At 47.1% G+C, this 13,629-nt stretch overlaps 1 protein-coding gene and 1 pseudogene across 25 annotated transcripts in view; both read left to right on the top strand.

The window, feature by feature from the left end:
• Positions 1 to 13,629, top strand: part of DDX4 (DEAD-box helicase 4) — a 1,188,488-nt gene that overhangs the window by 203,140 nt on the left and 971,719 nt on the right. The gene's annotated exons all lie outside the window — the stretch shown is intronic.
• Positions 2,300 to 2,419, top strand: LOC134936081 (5S ribosomal RNA; annotated as a pseudogene).

Raw genomic sequence — 13,629 nt, forward strand, 5'->3', positions numbered from 1 at the left:
GCTAAGAAGGGACTTGCTTCAGCAAGTACCATGTCTGTTCCAAGACTTACCGCAGCTGCGTTTGACGGCATGGCGGTGGAACGCCGGATCCTAAGGGAAAAGGCATTCCGGAAGAGGTCATTCCTACCCTGGTCAAAGCCAGGAAGGAGGTGACCGCACAACATTATCACCACATGTGGCGAAAATATGTTGCGTGGTGTGAGGCCAGGAAGGCCCCACGAAGAAATTTCAACTCGGTCGATTCCTGCATTTCCTGCAAACAGGAGTGTCTATGGGCCTCAAATTGGGGCCCATTAAGGTTCAAATTTCGGCCCTGTCGATTTTCTTCCAGAAAGAATTGGCTTCAGTTCCTGAAGTCCAGAAGTTTGTCAAGGGAGTATTGCATATACAACCCCCTTTTGTGCCTCCAGTGGCACTGTGGGATCTCAACGTAGTTCTGGGATTCCTCAAATCACATTGGTTTAAAACCAGTCAAATCTGTGGATTTGAAGCATCTCACATGAAAAGTGACCATGCTCTTGGCTCTGGCCTGGGCCAGGCGAGTGTCAAATTGGTTGGTTATTTTCTCAAAAAAGCCCATATCTATTTGTCCATTCGGACAGGGCAGAGCTGCGGACTCGTCCCCAGTTCTCTCCCTAAGGTGGTGTCAGTGTTTCACCTGAACCAGCTTATTGTGGTGCCTTGCGCCTACTAGGGACTTGGAGGACTCCAAGTTGCTGGATGTTGTCAGGGCCCTGAAAGTATAGGTTCCATTACGGCTGGAGTCAGGAAAACTGACTTGCTGTTATCCTGTATGCACCCAACAAACTGGGTGCTCTTGCTTCTAAGCAGACTATTGCTAGTTGGATGTGTAATACAATTCAGCTTGCACATTCTGTGGCAGGCCTGCCACAGCCAAAATATGTAAATGCCCCTTCCACAAGGAAGGTGGGCTCATCTTGGGCGGCTGCCCGAGGGGTCTCGGCTTTACAACTTTGCCGAGCGGCTATTTAGTCAGGGGCAAACACGTTTGTAAAATCCTACAAATTTGATACCCTGGCTAAGGAGGACCTGGAGTTCTCTCATTCGGTGCTGCAGAGTCATCCGCACTCTCCCGCCCGTTTGGGAGCTTTGGTATAATCCCCATGGTCCTTTCAGGAACCCCAGCATCCACTAGGACGATAGAGAAAATAAGAATTTACTTACCGATAATTCTATTTCTCGGAGTCCGTAGTGGATGCTGGGCGCCCATCCCAAGTGCGGATTATCTGCATTACTTGTACATAGTTACAAAAATCGGGTTATTATTGTTGTGAGCCATCTTTTCAGAGGCTCCGCTGTTATCATACTGTTAACTGGGTTCAGATCACAGGTTGTACAGTGTGATTGGTGTGGCTGGTATGAGTCTTACCCGGGATTCAAAATCCTTCCTTATTGTGTACGCTCGTCCGGGCACAGTATCCTAACTGAGGCTTGGAGGAGGGTCATGGGGGGAGGAGCCAGTGCACACCACCTGATCCTAAAGCTTTACTTTTTGTGCCCTGTCTCCTGCGGAGCCGCTATTCCCCATGGTCCTTTCAGGAACCCCAGCATCCACTACGGACTCCGAGAAATAGAATTATCGGTAAGTAAATTCTTATTATTACTGTGCTAAGAACTTCAATGCTACGGGTTAATATCAATCTTGCAGTATATTGCTACTTAATTGTTTTTGCCTGCTATGGCTAATGAATAATACTGTTAGCTTATTGGTGAAATTGCCTCAGTGAAAATCACCACTCTATCTTGTTTAAGCAACTCTGTAGCATATTGTTAATCAATTGCTAGCATGCACACCACTGTCCGGCATAACCACTGAAACTCTCAGTTGTTTATCTGTCTTTTCACTTCTCACTATAGCCTCTTTTGATCACATTGTAAGAATTTTTCTCAATCAATTTTTTCTCACGTCTCAGAGGCATACATAGTGAGATTCATCGGTCGGTGATATAAAGTAAGGGGCTACATACACTATATAATAGTATTGCCTCATTAAATATCACCACTCTATCCTGGGTATGCAGGTGGACCAGATATCCCCTTGCACATCATAATTGTCATTTCTAATTGTAATAGTGGACATCTTTGCATATAATCCTTGCACATGTTAATTGTTCCACTATCCCCTATTGGATTTTTGCTTGGATTTCTGCTGTAATCTCACTCTCTAATTTTGGGCTTTTGTTCAAAACAGAGATTTGTATACACGATTGACTCAGATTAATTGAAATTTTGTTAGGGCGATACAGGTATTGAGATCTATTGAACGGGCAGATAAAACTATTGCGGACATACCCCACTGGAGATGCCCGATCTCGTCTGATCTTGGAAGCCAAGCAGTGGAGGGCCGGGTCAGTACTTGGATGGGAGACCACCTTGGAACACCCTGGTACTGCAAAAAATTCTTCTGCTCGATCTAGAAGGATCTCCATTAATACCAACTGGCACTCGAATCTGTATGACCTATGATTTAATTATCTACGCTGAAAAAATCCTGAATAGGATTGCTGTAGAACAAATGATGGTCATATATTATACAAAAAAGTCATTGTGATTACAGCAAATCCACTAGTCTTAAGATTTGGATTCCGGTTTTTGTCATTGTGGTATTTAAAACCATATGAATTATTCTCTATATAAGTGTTATATTTTCGCGTAGCTATCACGTATATTTTTCTCCTTAATTATCTTCCTTTTTTTGAACAAATAAAATTATTTCTTAACAGAATTGATTAATAAAAATATACCCATTCCTCTGAACAGAGTGCTCCCACACAAGAGTCTACTTTCCAACCTTCTTGTGTTGGTTCTCTCTAGTCGATATTATTTTGACTCTTGGGAGCACCACTGATAGCAACATATATCTGTACAAGAAAAATTATAATTTTCTCACATGTACAGTGTTGCTGTATCCATAAGCAAATTAGCATCATAAATCAGTTGTTTCAGAGGATTCTAATAATAACTAATTACAGACTAGTGCGGTCCCAAAAAAAAGTTCTTTGCAAATCCTCCTTTGTAAAGCCGCCTGATAGTCAGCACTGTGCCTTTACAAGACACTTAAGTTTTCAACATGTCATTTAGTCGGGGTTCTCTGGTACAAGTACCATGTGATATACATCCAGTTTTTACTGTGCAGTGTTATATCTATTGTTTACATAGCTGTATATAAGCTAGTCCAGTGCAGTATTGTGTGTAATAACATCTGCATTGTACAACTGTGACTATGTGTGTACATTGGCTTGCTGGGTGATTTTAATTTCGTGTTTCTCACTCAACTTGTCCCTATGTTCTATGATACTGTAATATAGGATATTCACGAAATATACACTGCTCAAAAAAATAAAGGGAACACTAAAATAACACATCCTAGATCTGAATGAATGAAATATTCCTATTAAATACTTTGTTCTTTACATAGTTGAATCACACAAATTATCAATGGAAATCAAATGTATTAACCCATGGAGGTCTGTATTTGGAGTCGCACTCAAAATTAAAGTGGAAAAACACTACAGGCTGATCAAACTTTGATGTAATGTTCTTAAAACAAGTCAAAATGAGGCTCAGTAGTGTGTGTGTGGCCTCCACGTGCCTGTATGACCGCCCTACAACCTACACAAGTGGCTCAGGTAGAGCAGCTCATCCAGGATGGCACATCAATGCGAGCTGTGGCAAGGTTTGCTGTGTCTGTCAGCGTAGTGTCCAGAGCATGGAGGCACTACCAGGAGACAGGCTAGTACATCAAGAGACGTGGAGGAGGCTGTAGGAGGGCAACAACCCAGCAGCAGGACCACTACCTCCGCCCTCCTTGCAAGGAGGAACAGGAGGAGCACTTGCAGAGCCCTGCAAAATGACCTCCAGCAAGCCACAAATGTGCGTGTCTACTCAAACGATCAAACAGACTCCATGAGGGCCCGACGTCCACAGATGGGGGTTGTGCTTACAGCCCAACACCATGCAGGACGTGTGGCATTTGCCAGAGAACACCAAGATTGGCAAATTCGCCAATGGTGCCCTGTGCTCTTCACAGATGAAAGCAGGTTCTCACTGAGCACATGTGACAGAGTCTGGAGACGTCAAGGAGAACGTTCTGCTGCCTGCAACATCCTCCAGCATGACCGGTTTGGCAATGGGTAAGTAATGGTGTGTGGTGGCATTTCTTTTGGGGGCCGCACAGCCCTCCATGTGCTCACCAGAGGTAGCCTGACTGCCATTAGGTACCGAGATGAGATCCTCAGACCCCTTGTGAGACCATATGCTGGTGCGGTTGGCCCTGGGTTCCTCCTAATGCAAGACAATGCTAGACCTCGTGGCTGGAGTGTGTCTGCAGTTCCTGCAAGACGAAGGCATTGATGCTATGGATTGGCCCGGCCTTTCCCCAGACCTGAATCCAATTTGAACACATCTGGGACATCATGTCTCGCTTCATCCACCAATGCCACGTTGCACCACAGACTGTCCAGGAGTTGGTGGATGCTTTAGTCCAGGTCTGGGAGGAGATTCCTCAGGAGACCATCCGCCACCTCATCAGGAGCATGCCCAGTCATTGTAGGGAGGTCATACAGGCACATGGAGGCCACACACACTACTGAGCCTCTTTTTGACTTGTTTTAAGGACATTACATCAAAGTTGGATCAGCCTGTAGTGTGTTTTTCCACTTTAATTTTGAGTGTGACTACAAATCCAGACCTCCATGGGTTAATAAATTTTAATTCCATTGATCATTTTTGTGTGATTTTGTTGTCAGCACATTCAACTATGTAAAGAACAAAGTATTTAATAGGAATATGTCATTCATTCAGATCTAGGATGTGGTGTTTTAGTGTTCCCTTTATTTTTTTGAGCAGTGTACCTTAATTGTATTTCTCTTACGTCCTAGTGGATGCTGGGGAGTCCGTAAGGACCATGGGGATAGACGGGCTCCGCAGGAGACATGGGCACTTTGAGATAGACTTTAGGTATGGGTGTGCACTGGCTCCTCCCTCTATGCCCCTCCTCCAGACCTCCGTTTACTACTGTGCCCAGAGGAGACTGGGTGCATTACAGGGAGCTCTCCTGAGTTTCCTGTCAAAGTATTTCTCTGACGTCCTAAGTGGATGCTGGGACTCCGTAAGGACCATGGGGAATAGACGGGCTCTGCAGGAGACTGGGCACAACTAAAGAAAGCTTTAGGACTACCTGGTGTGCACTGGCTCCTCCCACTATGACCCTCCTCCAGACCTCGGTTAGAATCTTGTGCCCGGCTGAGCTGGATGCACACTAGGGGCTCTCCTGAGCTCCTAGAAAGAAAGTATATTTAGGTTTTTTATTTTACAGTGAGATCTGCTGGCAACAGACTCACTGCAGCGAGGGACTAAGGGGAGAAGAAGCGAACCTACCTAACAGGTGGTAGTTTGGGCTTCTTAGGCTGCTGGACACCATTAGCTCCAGAGGGATCGACCGCAGGACCCGACCTTGGTGTTCGTTCCCGGAGCCGCGCCGCCGTCCCCCTTACAGAGCCAGAAGCAAGAAGTGTTCCGGAAAATCGGCGGCAGAAGACTTCTGTCATCAGCAAGGTAGCGCACAGCACTGCAGCTGTGTGCCATTGCTCCTCATGCACACCTCACACTCCGGTCACTGATGGGTGCAGGGCGCTGGGGGGGGGGGGGGCGCCCTGAGGGCAATATAAGACACCTTGGCTGGCAATTCATCACAATATATAGTCCCAGGGCTATATATGTGATAAATTACCCCTGCCAGAATCCATAAAGCGTGAGAAAAGTCAGCTGAAAAAGGGGCGGGGCTATCTCCCTCAGCACACTGGCACCGTTTTTTCTTCACAGTGCAGCTGGAAGACAGCTCCCCAGGCTCTCCCCTGTAGTTTTCAGGCTAAAAGGGTTAAAAAGAGAGGGGGGCACTAAATTTAGGCGCAATATATGTATACAAGCAGCTATTGGGGGAAAAATCACTCGGTTATAGTGTTAATCCCTGCATTATATAGCGCTCTGGTGTGTGCTGGCATACTCTCTCTCTCTGTCTCCCCAAAGGACTTTGTGGGGTCCTGTTCTCAGTCAGAGCATTCCCTGTGTGTGTGTGCGGTGTGTCGGTACGGCTGTGTCGACATGTTGGATGAGGAAGGTTACGTGGAGGCGGAGCAGAGGCCGATAAATGGGATGTCGCCCCCTGTGGGGCCGACACCAGAGTGGATGGATAGGTGGAAGGTATTAACCGACAATGTCAACTCCTTACATAAAGGCTGGATGACGTAACAGCTGTGGGACAGCCGGCTTCTCAGCCCGCGCCTGCCCAGGCGTCTCAAAGGCCATCAGGGGCTCAAAAAACGCCTGTTACCTCAGATGGCAGACACAAATGTCGACACGGAGTCTGACTCCAGTGTTGACGAGGTTGAGATATATACACAATCCACTAGGAACATCCGTTACATGATCTCGGCAATGAAAAATGTTACACATTTCTGACATGAACCCAAGTACCACATAAAAGGGGTTTTATTTTTGGGGAGAAAAAGCAGCCAGTGTTTTGTTCCCCCATCAGATGAATGAATGAAGTTTGTAAAGAAGCGTGGGTTCCCCCGATAAGAAACTGGTAATTTTTAAAAAGTTACTGATGGCATACCCTTTCCCGCCAGAGGATAGGTTACGTTGGGAGATATCCCCTAGGGTGGATAAAGCGCTCACACGTTTGTCAAAAAAGGTGGCACTGCCGTCTTAGGATACGGCCACCTTGAAGGAGCCTGCTGATAAAAAGCAGGAGGCTATCCTGAAGTCTGTATATACACACTCAGGTACTATACTGAGACCTGCAATTGCCTCAGCATAAATAGTGCTGCTGCAGCGTGGTCTGATACCCTGTCAGATAATATTAATACCCTAGACAGGGATAATATTTTGCGAACATAGAGCATATTAAAGACGTCGTCTTATATATGAAGGATGCACAGAGGAATATTTGCTGGCTGGCATCCAGAATTACTGCAATGTCAATTCTGCCAGGAGGGTATTAGAAACCCGGCAGTGGACAGGTGATGCTGCCTTTAAAAGGCACATGGAGATTCTGCCTTATAAGGGTGAGGAATTGTTTGGGGTGGGTCTCTGGGACCTCGTATCCACAGAAACAGCTGGGAAGAAAATTTTTTACCTCAGGTTTCCTCACAGCCTAAGAAAGCACCGTATTTTCAGGTACAGTCCTTTCGGCTTCAGAAAAGCAAGCGGGTCAAAGGCGCTTCCTTTCTGCACAGAGGCAAGGGAAGAAGGAAAAAGCTGTACCAGACAGCCAGTTCCCAGGATCAAAAATCTTCCCCCGCTATCTGAGTCCATCGCATGACGCTGGGGCTCCACAGGTGGAGACAGGTGCGGTGGGGGCGCGTCTCGGGAACTTCAGGGACCAGTGGGCTTGCCCACAGGTGGATCCCTAGGTTCTGCAAGTAGTATCACAGGGATACAGGCTGGAGTTCGAGGCGACTCCCCCTCGCCGTTACCTCACATCAGCCTTGCCTGCTGCCCTCGGAGGAAGGTAGTACTGGTGGCAATTCACAAGCTGTACTTCCAGCAGGTGAAATCAAGGTACCCCTTCTTCAACAAGGCCGGGGTTACTATTCCAAAATGTTGTGGTACCGAAACCAGACGGTTCGGTGAGACCCATTCTAAAATTGAAATCCTTGAACACTTATATACGAAGGTTCAAGTTCAAAATGGAATCGCTCAGGGCGATTATTGCAAGCCTGGAGAATTTCATGGTATCACTGGACATCAAGGATGCTTACCTGCATGTCCCTATTTACCCTCTTAACCAGGAGTACCTCATAATTGTGGTACAGGATTGTCATTACCATTTCCAGACGTTGCCGTTGGTCTGTCCCCGGCACCGAGGTATTTACCAAGGTAATGGCCGAAATAATTATCCCGTACTTGGACGATCTCCTTTTAAAGGCGAGGTCCAGGGAGCAGTTGTTCGTCGGAGTAGCACTATCTCGAGAAGTGCTACAACAGCACGGCTGGTTTCTGAATATTCCAAAGTCGCAGCTGGTTCCTAAGACGCGTCTACTGTTCCTGGGTATGGTTCTGGACACAGAACAGGATAAAAAGGGTTTCTCCCGGAGGAGAAGTTCAAGGAGTTGTCGTCTCTAGACAGAGACCTCCTAATACAAATACAGGTGTCGGTGCATCAATGCACGCGAGCCCTGGGAAAGATGGTAGCTTCTTACGAAGAAATTCCATTCGCCAGGTCCCATGCAAGGATCTTCCAGTGGGATCTGTGGGACAAGTGGTCCGGGTCGCATCTTCAGATGCATCGGCGGATAACCCTGTCTCCAAGGGCCAGGGTGTCGCTGTTGTGGTGGCTGCAGAGTGCTCATCTTCTAGGGGGCCGCAGATTCGGCATACAGGACTGGGTCCTGGTGACCACGGATGCCAGCCTTCGAGGCTGGGGGGCAGTCACACAGGGAAGAAACTTCCAAGGCTATGGTAAAGTCAGGAGACTTCCCTACACATAAATATTCTGGAACTAAGGGCCATTTACAATGCCCTAAGTCAGGCTAGACCCCTGCTTCAACACCGGCCGGTGCTGATCCAGTCATACAACATCACGGCGGTCGCTCATGTAAACCGACAGGGCGGCACAAGAAGTAGGATGGCGATGGCAGAAGCCACAAGGATTCTCTGATGGGCGAAAAATCATGTGTTAGCACTGTCAGCAGTGTTCATTCCCGGAGTGGACAACTGAGAAGCAGACTTTTTCAGAAGACACGACCTCCACCCGGGAGAGTGGGGACTTCATCCAGAAGTCTTCCAAATGATTGTACACCGTTGGGAAAGGCCACAGGTGGACATAATGGCGTCCCGCCTCAACAAACAGCTACAAAGATATTGCGCCAGGTCAAGGGACCCTCAGGCGATAGCTGTGGACGCTCTGGTAACACCGTGGGTGTACCAGTTGGTGTATGTGTTCCCTTCTCTGCCTCTTACCCAGGGTAATGAGAATAATAAGGAGGAGAGGAGTAAGAACTATACTCATTGTTCCGGGTTGGCCAAGAAGAGCTTGGTACCCAGAACTCCAAGAAATGATCTGAGGACCCATGGCCTCTGCCGCTCAGACAGGACCTGCTGCAGCAGGGGGCCTGTCTGTTCCAAGACGTACCGCGGCTGCGTTTGACGGCATGGCGGTTGAACGCCGGATCCTGAAGGAAAAGGGCATTCCGGAGGAAGTTATTCCTACGCTAATTAAAGCTAGGAAAGAAGTGAACGCAAACCATTATCACCGCATATGGCGGAAATATGTTGCGTGCTGTGAGGCCAGGAAGGCCCCAACGGAGGAATTTCAGCTAGGTCGATTTCTGCACTTCCTACAGTCAGGGGTGACTATGGGCCTAAAATTGGGTTCCATTAAGGTCCAGATTTCGGCTCTGTCGATTTTCTTCAAAAATAGAACTGACTTCACTGCCTGAAGTTCAGACTTTTGTTAAGGGAGTGCTGCATAGTCAGCCCCCGTTTCCTGAAGTCGCATTGGGTTGAGCCACTTAAATCCGTGGAGCTAAAATACCTCACGTGGAAAGTGGTCATGCTGTTTGCCTTGGCGTCGGCCAGGCGTGTATCAGAATTAGCGGCTTTATCATGCAAAAGCCCTTATCTAATTTTTTTTATATGGATAGGGCGGAATTGAGGACTCGGTCTCAATTCCTTCCTAAGGTGGTATCAGTTTTTCATGTGAACCAACCTATTGTGGTGCCTGCGGCTACTTGGGACTTGGAGGATTCCAAGTTACTGGACGTAGTCAGGGCCCTGAAAAATGTTTCCAGGACGGCTGGAGTCAGGAAAACTGACTCGCTATTTATCCTGTATGCACCCAACAAGCTGGGTGCTCCTGCTTCTAAGCAGACTATTGCTCGCTGGATCTGTAGCACGATTCAACTTGCACATTCTGCTGCGGGTCTGCCGCACCCTAAATCTGTAAAAGCCTATTCCACGAGGAAAGTGGGCTCTTCTTGGGCGGCTGCCCGAGGGGTCTCGTTTTTACAAATTTGCAGAGCTGTTACTTGGTCGGGTACAAACACTTTTGCAAGAGTCTACAAGTTTGATACCTTGGCTGAGGAGGACCTAGAGTTTGCTCATTCGGTGCTGCAGAGTCATCTGCACTCTCCCGCCCGTTTGGGAGCTTTGGTATAATCCCCATGGTCCTTACGGAGTCCCCATCATCCTCTAGGACGTTAGAGAAAATAAGATTTTACTCACCGGTAAATCTATTTCTCGTAGTCCGTAGTGGATGCTGGGCGCCCATCCCAAGTGCGGATTGTCTGCAATACTTGTATATAGTTATTGCCTAACTAAAGGGTTATTGTTGAGCCATCTGTTGAGAGGCTCCGTTATATTTCATACTGTTAACTGGGTATAGTATCACGAGTTATACGGTGTGATTGGTGTGGCTGGTATGAGTCTTACCCGGGATTCAAAATCCTTCCTTATTGTGTCAGCTCTTCCGGGCACAGTATCCTAACTGAGGTCTGGAGGAGGGTCATAGTGGGAGGAGCCAGTGCACACCAGGTAGTCCTAAAGCTTTCTTTAGATGTGGCCAGTCTCCTGCGGAGCCGCTATTCCCCATGGTCCTTACGGAGTCCCAGCATCCACTACGGACTACGAGAAATAGATTTACCGGTGAGTAAAATCTTATTATTTGTTAGGTTTTTTATTTTTTAGGGAGCCTGCTGGCAACAGACTTCCTGGACCGAGGATAGAGAAGCAGACCTACTTCTGTGAGTTTCAAGGCTCTGCTTCTTAGGCTACTGGACACCATTAGCTCCAGAGGGATCGGTACGCAGGTCTCACCCTCGCCGTCCGTCCCAGAGCCGCGCCGCCGTCCTCCTCACAGAGCCGGAAGGTAAAAGCCGGTTGAGTATGAGAAGAAAAGAAGACTTCAGAGGCGGCAGAAGACATCATGATCTTCACTGAGGTAACGCACAGCGGTAAAGCTGTGCGCCATTGCTCCCATACACCTCACACACGGCAGTCACTGTAAGGGCGCAGGGGGGGTGTGTGTGTGTGTGTATGTATATAATGTATGTATATATGTATGTATATAATGTATGTATATATGTATGTGTGTGTGTGTGTGTGTGTGTATGTATGTGTGTGTGTATATGTGTATATATATATATATATATATATATATATATATATATATATATATATATAGCCCCCGCCAATTCTTACTGTAATTGAGCGGTAAAGCTGTGCGCTATTGCTCCCATACACCTCACACACGGCAGTCACTGTAAGGGCGCAGGGGAAGGCGTGTGTGTGTATATATGTATATATATATATATATATATATATATGTATATATGTGTATATATATATATATATATATATATATATATATATATATATATATATATGATTAACCCGGCACGCCTGTAGAGGGTCTGCGTGCCCCGGTGCCATCAGTAAAACTGGATATTGTAAAAAAATGCTGCGGCACTCAAGGTCTTGTAAAGCAGTCAAATGTGTATTGGCATCACAAAATAAAACACCAACGTTTCAGGGTGTCTAACCCCGTTGTCAAGATGTGAGAGTTAAAATGGAGAAGAAACTACTTACCCTTGTAGAGACAGAACCCGCCAAACCGGAGAGGAAGCCGCCTACGGTCCCGTCGTGCGCGCTGCGTGTCACTGAGTGATGACGCGTATACGCGTCGTGGGGCGCATCTGTGTTGTCACGTTGCTAGGCAACGGACCAAGCACGGAAGTCCGGAGCAGTGCGGCTGTGTAACCCGAGAAACAGAGTATAAACACCACATAGTGAACTATACACATGCACTGTGCACTAACGGGACAGACTGCTGTGGCTACTGCAGAACAGATAGGGGCTGCATAGGCCAGGGATGCCCCATAGGAATTACTGTGTACATTATAATGGATAAGGGGCCATTCGGCACATAGTGAATCAGTGACACGCAGCGCGCACGACGGGACCGTAGGCGGCTTCCTCTCCGGTTTGGCGGGTTCTGTCTCTACAAGGGTAAGTAGTTTCTTCTCCATTTTCACTCTCACATCTTGACAACGGGGTTAGACACCCCGAAACGTTGGTGTTTTATTTTGTGATGCCAATACACATTTGACTGCTTTACAAGACCTTGAGTGCCGCAGCATTTTTTTACTATATATATATATATATATATATATATATATATATATATATATATATATATATATATATATATATATCCCCCGCCACTTCTTACTGTAATTGAGCGGGGGACAGAAGCCCGCCGCCGAGGGGGCAGGGCTTCTCCCTCAGCACTCACCAGCGCCATTTTTTGCACAGCTGAGAGGAAGCTCCCCGGACTCTCCCCTGCTTATACCACGGTAGAAAGAGGGTTTTAAAGAGGGGGGGCACATAATTAGGCGCATACATATATGTGAATACAGCGCTACTGGGTAAACATAAAATGATTGTGTTTTTTTCCTGGGTCATATAGCGCTGGGGTGTGTGCTGGCATACTCTGTCTCTCCAAAGTGCCTTGTGGGGGAACTGTCTTCAGATAAGAGGATTCCCTGAGTGTATGGTGTCGGTACGCGTGTGTCGACATGTCTGAGGTAGGAGGCTCTCCTAGAAAGGAGCGGGAGCAAATGAATGTGTCTCCGTCGACAACGCCGACACCTGACTGGATGGATATGTGGAATGTTAAGTGCTAACGTAAATTTATTGCACAAAAGATTAGACACAGCTGAAGCTAGGGAACAGTCAGGGAGTCAACCCATGCCTGTCCCTATGTCGCAGGGACCTTCATGGTCTCAAAAGTGCCCACTATCCCAAATAGTAGACAGATACCGACACGGTTTCTGACTCCAGTGTCGACTACGATGATGCAAAGTTACAGCCAAAATTGGCAAAATGTATTCAATATAGGATTATTGCAATAAAAGATGTTTTGCATATCACAGAGGGAACCCCCTGTCCCTGACACGAGGGTACACGTGTATAAGGGAAAGAAACCTGAGGTAACCTTTCCCCCCCTCACACGAGTTGAACGAATTATGTGAAAAAGCTTGGGAATCTCCAGACAAAAAACTGCAGATTCCCAAAAGGATTCTTATGGCTTATTCTTTCTCACCAACGGACAGGATACGGTGGGAATCCTCCCCTAGGGTGGACAAAGCATTGGCACGCTTATCCAAAAAGGTAGCGCTGCCATCCCAAGATACGGCTACCCTCAGGGATCCTGCTGACCGCAAGCAGGAGGTTACCTTGAAGTCCATTTACACACATTCTGGTACCTTACTCAGACCGGCGATTGCGTCAGCCTGGGTTTGTAGCGCTGTAGCAGCATGGACAGATACCTTATCAGCGGAAATTGAGACCCTAGATAAGAATACCATTTTATTGACCCTAGGGCATATAAAAGATGCTGTCTTATATATGAGAGATGCTCAAAGAGACATTAGTTTACTGGGTTCTAGAATCAACGCTATGTCGATTTCTGCCAGACTAGTCCTATGGACCCGGCAATGGACAGGTGATGCCGACTCAGAGGCATATGGAGGTTTTACCTTACAAGGGCGAGGAATTGTTTGGGGAAGGTCTCTGACCTGGTCTCCACAGCTACAGCTGGTAAAT

The sequence above is a fragment of the Pseudophryne corroboree genome, chromosome 1 (genome assembly GCF_028390025.1).
Source record: "Pseudophryne corroboree isolate aPseCor3 chromosome 1, aPseCor3.hap2, whole genome shotgun sequence".
Classification (NCBI taxonomy): Eukaryota; Metazoa; Chordata; class Amphibia; order Anura; family Myobatrachidae; genus Pseudophryne; species Pseudophryne corroboree.